Source organism: Macaca fascicularis, chromosome 4 (genome assembly GCF_037993035.2).
Source record: "Macaca fascicularis isolate 582-1 chromosome 4, T2T-MFA8v1.1".
Taxonomy (NCBI): Eukaryota; Metazoa; Chordata; class Mammalia; order Primates; family Cercopithecidae; genus Macaca; species Macaca fascicularis.
In genome coordinates, this window is record NC_088378.1 from 123,869,677 (window position 1) to 123,881,067 (window position 11,391).

Below are 11,391 nucleotides of genomic sequence, written 5' to 3' on the forward strand. Positions count from 1 at the left end.
GACGGGAGAATTGAACGTTTTCAATGAATAGCAGAAAATCAGAAGATGGAAGGGTAAAGCTGTGCTTTAGTAGTTGTGTCATATAAAAATTGCAAAAGAGAGGCAACTCTTGGGACCATCTGAAGAAGGCTCACAGATGTTGACCATGTTCAAATGCCACAGCCTTCAACCGGCCTGTTCAGTGGATAGGGACGTTCGTGGTGCCTCAGCCAGAGGCCTATATGGCCATTAGAAGAGGGGATTCACCATCCTTCATTCTGTCCTGTGCGTGCTCCACTATCCTGCATTTTATTTTATTATGGTAATAAACACATATTATAAAATTTATTATCTTAACCATGTTTAAGTGTATAGTTCAGTAGTGTTAAGCATATTTACATTGTTCTGAAAGAGATCTCCACAACTTTTTCATCCTTTAGTGCTGGAACTATATATCCATTAAACAATTCCCTTTTCCCCCATTCTCTGGTAACCACCATTCTATGAATCTAACTATTGTCTAGACCTCATATAAGTGATATTTTGCAGTGTTTGTGTTTTGCGTTTGGCTCAATTTACTTAGGATAGTTTTCTCAAGTTTCATCTATGTTGCAGCATGTGACAAGTTTTCCTTGCTTTTAGGATTGAATAACATTCCATGTTTATATACGCATATATATATAAATTATTCTATACATGTGTGTTGCTTCTACCTCTTGCCAGTTGTAAACAGAATTGTTATGAGACCCCACTTTCAATGTTTTCAGATATACACCCAGAAGTTGGATGGCTGGATCGTATAGTAGTTCTATGTCCTTTTTTAATTTACTGAGGAATTCTCATACTGTTTTCCACAGCAATTACACCATTTTACAATCCCACCAACAATGCACAAGGGTTCCAACTGCTCTGTATTCTCGCCAACACTTGTTTTTTTATGTTTTGTTTTATAGCGGTGTAAAATCAAAGAAAAATGACTGAGGCAAGTCTAGATCAATTTCAAGGTTTATTTTGCCAAGGTTGAGGATGCACAAGGGAAAAAGGGACACTAGCCACAGTTGGATCTGCGGCCCATAATTTTGCTGAAGAAGGTTTGAGGACTTCAGTATTTAAAGGGGGAAAGAGCAGGCAGTAGATGAAAGAGGAAAGAAAAAGGAGGACAGTAGATAAAAGTGGTAATCAGTTGCATTCTTTTGAGGCTTTCGATCACTGTTCACTGAATTCACATTTTTACATGTGAAAAGAGGGGCTAGAGAAACAGTCAACTACATATTTGTGTGGCCTTCTGCTCAGTGAATCTGCATTTCGACATAAGATAAAGTAAACATAGAGTAGAAGCAGCAGTCAAATATGTATTTGTCTCAGGCAAGCAGAAGGATGACTTCCAATCCTGTCCTTGTCCCAAAACTATGAATATAAGTTGTTGATGTACATTGTCAGGGTGAAATTTAACAGAATTTCTGTTTTAGAGTAAAAATCTTGGAGCCCACAAGGAATTTCATTGTAAGCAAATTGTGAGGGAGGCCCCCTGGGGAGGTAAGTGGCCTTGCATCTTTGCAGCTCTCTATTTGGGAACACAACAAGAGGCAGTTTTGCACTATTCAGTTCCCAAACTTAATTCTTCCCTTTGGCATGGTGAGTTCGGAGTCCCGAGATTTTATTTTCCTTCCACAACAGCCATTGTAATGGGTGCAAGATATCTTGCACTTTTGAATGGCCATGGGTGTACAAACAGGTTCAGATTCTGTATAGGAGAGGATTAGAGGTGGTCTCTGGTTGAAATAATGCTACATTTGCATCATACTTTATATATCGGTTGAGAAAATGTAATTGTCCATAACTAATATGGAGAGAATGGAGATTTCATAGACTTTGTGAGGTAAGGTCTGGGTAGAGTGAAAGTTCTCCCAAGTCACCTATCACTGACAAATGATGATTCCTAGGCAGGTCTCGTTGGCTTCGTGTTTTCTGTCGTGTGTCCTTGCCGTAAAATGCTTTATTCCTGAATGTTTACAAGCTGAACTGCTTTCTTCATTGTATTATCTGGTGACCCAAATAAATCCTTCCATCTTTTATTTTGAATCATTTAACCAAAAACAATAAGCTTAGTGTCATGCTTGGAGCATTTTACTTCTACTGCTTTGGGTAGATGCCATTTCAGCTGTCATTCACTCTAAGATTTCAACCACCAGGTGGCGCCTAAGTGTTTATTAAAATCAATTGTCTGTTAGCCCAGTTTTAATTTGCCTAATAAGTTATTTATGACTATAAAGTCACAGCTACTGTATTAGTTTTGTATCATTGCTGTGACAAATCACCAAAACCTTATTGGCTTAAAATATCACAATGTATTATCTTACGGTTTTGCAGGTTAGAAGTCAAAAGTGGGCCTCTCTGGACTAAAACCAAGGTGTCAGCAGGGCTGCATTCCCTCTGGATGCTCCAGGAAAGAATGTTTTTCCTTTCGTTTTCCAGCTTCTAAAGGATACATGCCTTCCTGGGCTCACGGCCCCTTCCTCCAATCTCAAAGCCAACAGCACAGCATCTTTATATCTATCTCGTCTCCCTCTCGCACTTATAAGAACACTTGTAATTATATTGGGGATACCCGGATAACCCAGGATAATCTTACCCACGTTAAAGTCAGCTAATTAGCAAATTCAATTTCATCTGCAACCTTCATTCCCCTTTGCCATGTAACCTAACACAATCTCAGGTTTCAGGACATGTCTATCTTTGGGGGTCATTACTTTGTCTACTACTGCTACCACAAGTTCTGGAACTTTTAACTTGTCTTGATTTTTTCATACTCTGCCCTGACATGCTGAAGTCAAACAGTATCAACATTTTTTTCTGGAGTATTCAAAGGATGGATGAATGGATGGATGGATGGCTAGATGATTTGATATTCAGACAAATGTGAGGTATTAATGTGTTTCACACATACAAATCCCATTTAACTTCATGAACTTCTCCTGCACCCCGCTTGAGCTTATAGATATGAAGTGGACATCAATTCCAGCTACCATAATTACCAGGCTCAAACATCCAATTCCTAGCTTTTTAATTTCGAAAATACTAGTCTGTGAACAAGACAAAAAGTTTTAAAATAATACTTGACGAATTTTTTTTCCAGATTCAAAATGGGTTTTGGCATTCACAAAATAGGTTAGGATTCTCCTGGCTGGGGGAGAGAAGACATGCAGAAGCAGGAAAACCATTTGCTACTGGCAAAGGTGTCTAAGACACGTCCTGAGCTCTGGGGTTAGATCCCAGGTTGGCCGAGAGTGTAGGGAGAAAGCAGATGATAAGTTTGGGGGACCAAGAAAAGAGGAAACTTGTCCACACCCCTACCTTTTGGAATATGACAGACAGACTCACAAACATTCAACACACTATAGTGGCAGGGGGTGTAGAGTGGAAAAGGCTGTGGGAGCTGTTAGGGGCAGAGAGTAATAAGCAACCTCACCGTGTTTCTCATGACTTCAGAGAGACATGAGATACCACCTGTATCCTCTCCACACACCTGAGAAAAGGACATGGAAGTTAGGAGAAAGAGAGGAGGAGAAAGAAGTATAACAAGCCATTTGTCTAGATATGTTCATAGAAATCTCAGCAGATGCTGGGACAGAGTGATGACTATCCCCAAAGACGAGATGGTACAAATCCAGGGCAGATGCCCTCATAGATAGAGCAGCCCAAGATTTGAGACCTCCTTTCTGCTGATACACAAAACTATGGAAGCCCCTAGAACTTAAATGGAATCTTAGGAAGAAAAGAGAGGGAGGGAATAAGGAGGACAAATCCTGAACTAATTGAAATTGGCCTAGAGAAAGTGAGTTTATTTTGAATGGGCTCAATTTATATATATATAATTTCGCTAAAGGTGAAGCAAGGTTTAAAATTAAGTTGATTTTTTTAAAATTCTATTTCTTATACACATGAGTACATGACTTGAAACTATATGTCTACTAAATACAGATAATGTCTGCTAAATAGACTGATAATTAGAACTATTAAGCCATATACCTCAATTTTTTGCTCAAAACTATGCAATCATATTAGTGTACTAGGTGAAAAATGATATACTTGAGAAAGTTTCGTGCTTGTTAGAAAACCTAAATTTTGATTCTCAGTCACTAGCCCCAGTTTTCTATCTATAACCTTTACCTTCTTCCTCATAGAAATAAGTGTTGATGTTTATGTGCATTTTCCATATTTTAATGGGCAATAAATACCAGTCATGAAGTCAAGAAGTTATTTGGGTGAGTATATGTCTAATACCATAAATCTAAAAATCTGAATTATACAATGTATAAACTGTGTAAGAATCTTAATCTTAGGCCTCTCCACAATTGCTCCACTAATAAAATACAAGAAAAACTTAAAGAGTGAATACCAGGATTATCATTTGGGGTGGGGTATCAGTATTTGGTACCCAGCCAAAGACAAGCTCAAGTAAAGTATTTACTAAGATTACTAATATTTTGGCTCTCTGATTTGGGAGCTGGGTTCTATTTTGAACCTCTCCCACATAGGAATAACTGCTGGCCTCTTCAGCATAGGAATAAAGCAAGGATTTCATTTCTCCAAAGTTAATTATGACTTAATTGCTAGTTCCTACAGTGACACCATAAGCCTCACAGTAGTGTAGGGACACTAGAGAGGTTCTCAAGGCATTATGGCAGTGCTGGCTGCAAAATAGGACAATAAGGCTTGGAAAAGCTTTTTAACAAACTCAGTCTCTCTCTCTCTCTCTCTCTTTCTCTCTCTTTCTCATTTTTAAGGTGTTGTTTGTGCACAAAGAAATAAATACAAGGCAATACTAATAAGACATGACTGCTGTGAGCTACAGAGAAAAGAATGAAACCCTTATTCATAAGTTAATCATAGAGGGAAGCTCTCCAAAAGCTACACAGATCCGACTCTTAGCAACTCTGGTGGCATCCACTCCTAACTCTGGCTGACAGCAGAGTGTAGAGTAGTTAAGGGTCATTGCTGAACAAGTCCCAGTTTTAATCTAGTAAAGAAAACAGAAACTTGAGAAATTAGTCAGAGAAAAATACATCCTATGACATCCTAGTTATTCATTATTTATTCAGATAATTAAATGATGTAAGAATAGTAGAACAAGAAAAATAAAGATGTGAGTATTCAAAAAGAGAGAGCTGCCTTTATTCATTTAACACTAGATTGTATACATAGAAAAATCTACAGATAAGAGATTAGAAAATATAGTAAATTTAGCAAGGCTGCTAGATGTAGGAGCAATACACAAAGAAGGCGATTTTTTTCCACATGACAGAAAAACAATTAAAAATGAATACTTTTAAAACAACAAAAATATCAAAAAACACTAAATACCTAAAAGTGAAAAATATGCAAGACATACAGAAAACTACAAAACATGTGGAGAAATTAAAGAAAACCCATTGACCAAAAGACTAAGATGGAAGGGTAAACTATGTTAATGAATTAAAGACAAAAATCTTACAAAGATATTAACTTCCTACAAATTTAATTTAATTCCAATCGAAATTCAGCAGATTGTTTTTGTGTATGTTGACAAACTGTACTTAGACTCATGATTGCATAAGGTTAGGCTTAGGATAGCAAAGTTTTAAACTTTAAACTTTAAAGCAAAGTTTACAACTTTGCTATCCTATGTGACCCAGACCAACCGACTTCACCTATCTGAGCCTCACTTTCCACTTCTATTAAAGTGGAGATAATAATGTCTCCCTCACAGGATTCCTGTGCAGATAAAATTGGCAATTTAAATAATGTTTTACAGTGATCTGCTCCTCATATTTCCTATTTGTCTCTCTCCTTCTGTAGACTATAAGCTCTTTGAAGACAGGGACTGGGTTTTGTTCACAATTAAAAGTCTAGCGAAGATGCTCAATAAATGTTGCATCAATAAATGTATTTTGAAATATACAATAGGAAATAGATGGCATTTCAAGCAAATATCATGCAAGAAGGAGCTCTTGTAGGAGATAAGAAGGGTTTCCTAGTAAGTGGGCAAGTATGTGATTAAGGTATCTGGGAGCAGACTCCTACTCAAGTCGGGGAGGGATCTGGGAATCAGTCCCTGGGGAAAAGGAAAGACTGGAGCAAGGTAGCAAGTTGAAGGCCCAGATTTATATGGACTTAAAATCAGAAAGGATGATCAATACATGGCACAGAGTCATTATTAGAGCCGGTACAATTTGGAAAGTTGGTTCCAGGAGCACAGTGGAAGCCCCGTTACAACCAAGGCATATGATCAAAGTAAGCAAGGAGTTTCATTAGATATTGATTCATCCAGCTCATAATGAAAAAGACTTCTTATACTTCCTTCTGATTAAGGTCAAAATCAGTCCTAAAGCCTAAGGCAAGGTTGATCCTGAAGTTTAAGATGAAGTGACCTTCACTGGGGAAAAACATTTCTTCAGAGATTGGGGTCTAAGCAGAATCATTACACATTGGAGACCCTCATTGACACATTGATTAAAATATAAAATAATATTTGAAATAATTGGTTTGTTTAACCCCATTGGGGGGACTTTTTACATGCAGATCTTCTCTACTTAGCTCCCTTTGGTGACAGGGCTGGATAGCAGCAGCAGGGGATGCAAGGCAGGGGATGGAAGAAAGAAGCAGCTCTTCCTTGAAGTTTTCTGAGACCTCAACAGAGGAAGCTTATGGGAATTGACAAGAAGCTGGACTGAGCTCACTTACCTAGAGGACTGGTCCTATGTGGAGTGAGCAGCTACCCAACTCTCAGAGCGCAGAGAGGCTGAGTAGCCAGGGCTTGACTTGGCCATGAGCACTGCCTAAGGGGTCTAGGATACTTCACAGGGTATAGCAGCCAGACCAGGAGTAGGTGGTGACAAAAGATCTCAGGGGGCTGACCAATGGAGCAAGGTCCAGCCAGAGCATGGGACAGCACCCAAGAATGAAGCTGCCCAGAGGAGGTGTGAGAGCTCTGCTTTTATAAGGTACAACTCAGATCAGGACACTAACCACAGCATGACAGCTGTTTAGTAAACTAGACCCCGCCAATACAGGAGATAAAGGAAACAACAACAGGCTGAAGACACCCAGAACCCTGGACTCATCTTCAGCTCACCTAAACCAGGTTGATGGTAGCAAATCCCAGGTCCTAATCACTGCTGTGCATGAAACTCTGAGCATGCTTTCCAAATTATTGGCATTGGCTCAAAAGTGGGCAAAGTTGAGCTGGTAAATAAAAGGCTCAGTATAACAGTGCAGAGGCTAGGAGGTAAGGGCTAAGGTGAAGATTCTAGGCAGAGAGCATGATTCAGAGGTGACTCAAGTAGACTGCAGTAGGAAACCTTAAGCAGGAAACCTTGAGTCTGCAACTTAAGCCACTGCTTCAGTGTCTACAGAGAAAGATTCACTTATACTTGAAACACTTTTCTTTGAAAAACAGAGAGCGAAGATTAGAGAGAAAATAAACCAAGAAAGACATGTGACCTTACCCCAGAAAGACAAAGGTGTCCTTGTAGATCCCAAGTGCATGGTCCAGCCCCGTTCACCAAGACTGACTTCCTCATGGGAATATTATTGCACTAAGAAGTCCTCGTGAAAAAGAGACATGATTGAAACATCCCCTCTGCAGCTCTTGTTTGTGGCAACAGCAGATCAGGGACTTGGAGATTCAGGATTGATTGCAGCCCATTTTTCCACTCTGTCCATGGTGACAGGTGAAGAAACAGATGGACAGAAGAGTTATGACTTTCCCTAGGTCACATGACTGGTGGCACTCAGGTGTTCTCAGGGCTCAGAACATATTCCAGAGCCTGATTTATTTCCAGATTTCTTTACAATAAATCACTCTGAAAACCAAGAACACTAGATTATAGACTTCTTGTGCACTAATATCAGAGCTCCTTCAGAAATGGGTGGCCTATTCCTGGGGTGAACAATCATATCTCAAGGTGCATTTATCCTGGGTAGCCACATTCAGCCCTGTGTTTTCTCTTTACATAGTTCCAGCAGCCTGTAAGGTCACTGATGGGCAGTCCTCTAATAGTGGCTTAGTAACTCAAAATATTTGGATCCCATATTTATTTGGCTGCTATGTGGCTAATTTTTTTTTAAGTGAGTCCTACTTCCATTGAGCATATGTTCTCTAATGTCAGAAAATTTTCATCAACATACATTCTATCATGCAAAACATTCAGACTATCAATTACTTCCACTTACTCTGAGCAAAGAATATCATTAGTATACCAATAAAAATAGTTTTCTATGAATGGCGTCCTTGTTCACATTCCCTGGAGAGCAGAATCTGAGATGGAAGTTTAGTTGTATAAAGTTTATTGGGGAGTGTTTCTGTGGGTGAATGAAAGCAGCCAAATGGGGAAGAAGGAAGAGTTGAACTATGAAGCAATGAACAGTGGCTGCTGCTGATCCCACAGGAAGCTCTGGAGATGGGTGGTCCTTCAGAAATATTCCAAATTGAGCAAGGCCTTTATGGTTAATGTCATTCAATCATTGCATGCAAGCTGACCTTGGCATGATATAGGGAGAGGCAGTTGACTTCAGTTCTTATAGGACAATGCTTAGGGTGTGATGTAGTTTGTCCCCACCCAAATCTCATCTTGAATAGTAGCTCTCATAATTCCCACATGTTGTGGGAGGGACCCAGTGGGAGGTAATTCAATCATTAGGTGGGTCTTTCAGTGCTGTTCTCATGATAGTGAATAAGTGAATAAGTCTCATGAGATCTGCTGGTTTTATAAAGGGATGTTCCCCTACACAAGCTCTCTTGCCTGCCACCATGTAAGACGTGCCTTTGCTCCTCATTTGCCTTCAGCCATGATTGTGAGGCCTCCCCAGCCATGCTGAACTGTGAGTCAATTAAACCTCTTTCCTTTATAAATAACCCAGTCTTGGGTATTTCTTTATGGCAGTGTGAAAATGGACTAATATGACATGCCTGACTCTCCAAAACCTAGCTTCTTTCCATTGGCCTACAGTGCTTATGTATAATGGGCATCACAGAGACAAGCCCCAATCCAGCCCACTCTCTCCAAAAGTTCCCAGGTCCAAAGGTGTAGATGTTCATAGTCTTTACTCCCTGACTTTCATACCCCATTTATGTGTCTGAAAAAAGGTTCTATCCACTGTCTTAAAATACCCATATCATATAGAAGGGTGGCACTCTTCTGCACATGCTTGTTTCCTGTTTCATGAGCTTCAACATTCTTCATTTGTTTTATCAGCTTAAGTCTTTTCTTTGCCAGCTCATCACATCCTGCACTGAGGGCTGTTAAATCTGCACAGGCCCCCTCCCAGAGGAAGTTGTGGGAACTGGGCTGAACGCGAGCTCCCTTCTTTGGTTGCCTCTTTCAAGGGTGCCACTCAGTGACTGTTTCCCCAAGGTCCTGTGACTCTGAAAACCAGTTCTCCACTCCCCAGGCAGATTGCTATCTCTCAAAGAGCTGGATTGCAAAAACAAACCTACGTAAAACCTACCCCTTCCATTTGCAATACAAACTTTCAGCCAGATCTGCCAATGGAACGAATGAAATGGGTGGAGAGGTAGAACGAGATGACAAAATACCACCTGACTACAGTATGCAGGTAAAAATGGATTTCTTTTTAAAGAATGATATAGTTTAGATGTTTGTTCCCTCCAAGTCACAGGTTGCAATGTGATCCCCAATGTTGGAGGCGGGACCTAATGCGAGGTGTTTGGGTCATAGGGATGGGTCCCTCACAAATAGCTTGGTGCCCTCCCGATAGTAATGAGTGAATTCTGACTCTATTAGTTCACATGAAAACTGATTGTTAAAAAACACCTGGCGCCTCCTTCTCTCCCTTATTTTCTCTCTCACCATGAGACACACCTGCTCCTCTTCCCTTATGCCAAGCTTTCTGAGACCTCACCAGAAGCCCAGCAGATGCTGGCACCATGCTTGTACAGCTTGTAGAAGCATGAGCCAAATAAACCTTTCTTCTTTACAAATTACCCAGTCTTGGGTATTCCTTTATAGCAATGCAAAATGGACAAATACGAAAGGCTATAATGGAACCACAACCATTGAGTCATTGACTTGTGACATTTACTAGAAGGGAGAAATCGATAGCTGTAAAATTTACCTTCCAATGAGTGGCTCAGGGCTGAGATCTTTCTGCCTAGGGTTCATGCCCAGATACTGTAATCATAGCGAGATAGTCATCCAAGAGCCTGGGCAGTGCCTTCCTAACAGAGAGCCCCTTTACTCCACCCTGTCATCCTCTCCACATTTCTCTGAGTCTTTGGTTTCCTTAATAAGACTAACCATTGTTCTCCAAAACAGAAAGCTGTGCATTAAGCAGTATTTATTACATTTACTGTCACATACCAGATCCAGCCCCATCACCCCCACACCAGGTATGCTAGGCCTTCCAGAATCTGACCTACTCTCCTTCCATGGCCAGCATGGCCTCCGCTTTGGTTAGGCTGCTGTCTGCATGGTCTCCCATGAGTGCCTTCTATACTCTTTACTTCCCTCTCTGAAGTGCTCACGCTCTCCTCCAGGCCTAGAATAAGCATCTGTTCAAATCCTTTCCAGCCATTAGGCCCAGCTCAGGTTCCACTTGCTCTGAGATCACCATCCAATTCCACAATTATCTGATATATTCATTACCTCAAGTCTTTGTGTAATAATTCAATGTTGGATAAAACTGTTTTAAAATATCTTTTTCTGTGGATAGATATTTGGTCACAAGCAGAAGACTAAGAGAGACTTCATTTTCTCCACTTGAACCCCTCAATGTAGGCACATACAGTAAGAAACCAGTAACTATTTATCTGAATTAAACTTATTGAGTGAGAAGTTTCTCTTTCTTCATTCTTCCAGCTAGAAAGGTTTTCTTTTCCTGCCTTTTCAAAGACTAATTGGATCAGAATCTCTGGGGGTAAGGCTTAGGGTTTCATGGTTTTAGAAGCTTTCTAGGTGATTTTTAATGCGTTTCAGTGCTGGAACTCACTGTTCTTTATGGTGGTTCACCACGAGATACAGCCAGTTCTGCTATAATGCTTGTTTTGAAAACAAGAATTTGTTCTAACTGGATGGATATATTCGGGAATAATTTGAACATAACATGAATTTCATGTTTGCTAATATGTGATACCATCTTCAAGAAACATTAGGTGAACCCAGAAAACTGTATGTACATGAATCAAGCAATGTAGGAGTATACAAAACATGCACACACGCATGCACACACACACACAAACTTCAAACATCTACCAGCTCTCTCAATTCACTACATGTGTTATAAGCTATACCAATTTACTTCTGGTGTTACAACTTTCTATCAATGTCAGATAACCTTCCTTCACCATAACTAACAAGCTGCAACCTTTGTGACAACCACTTCCAAAAGCAAATTTCAGATCTTTTTCAATGG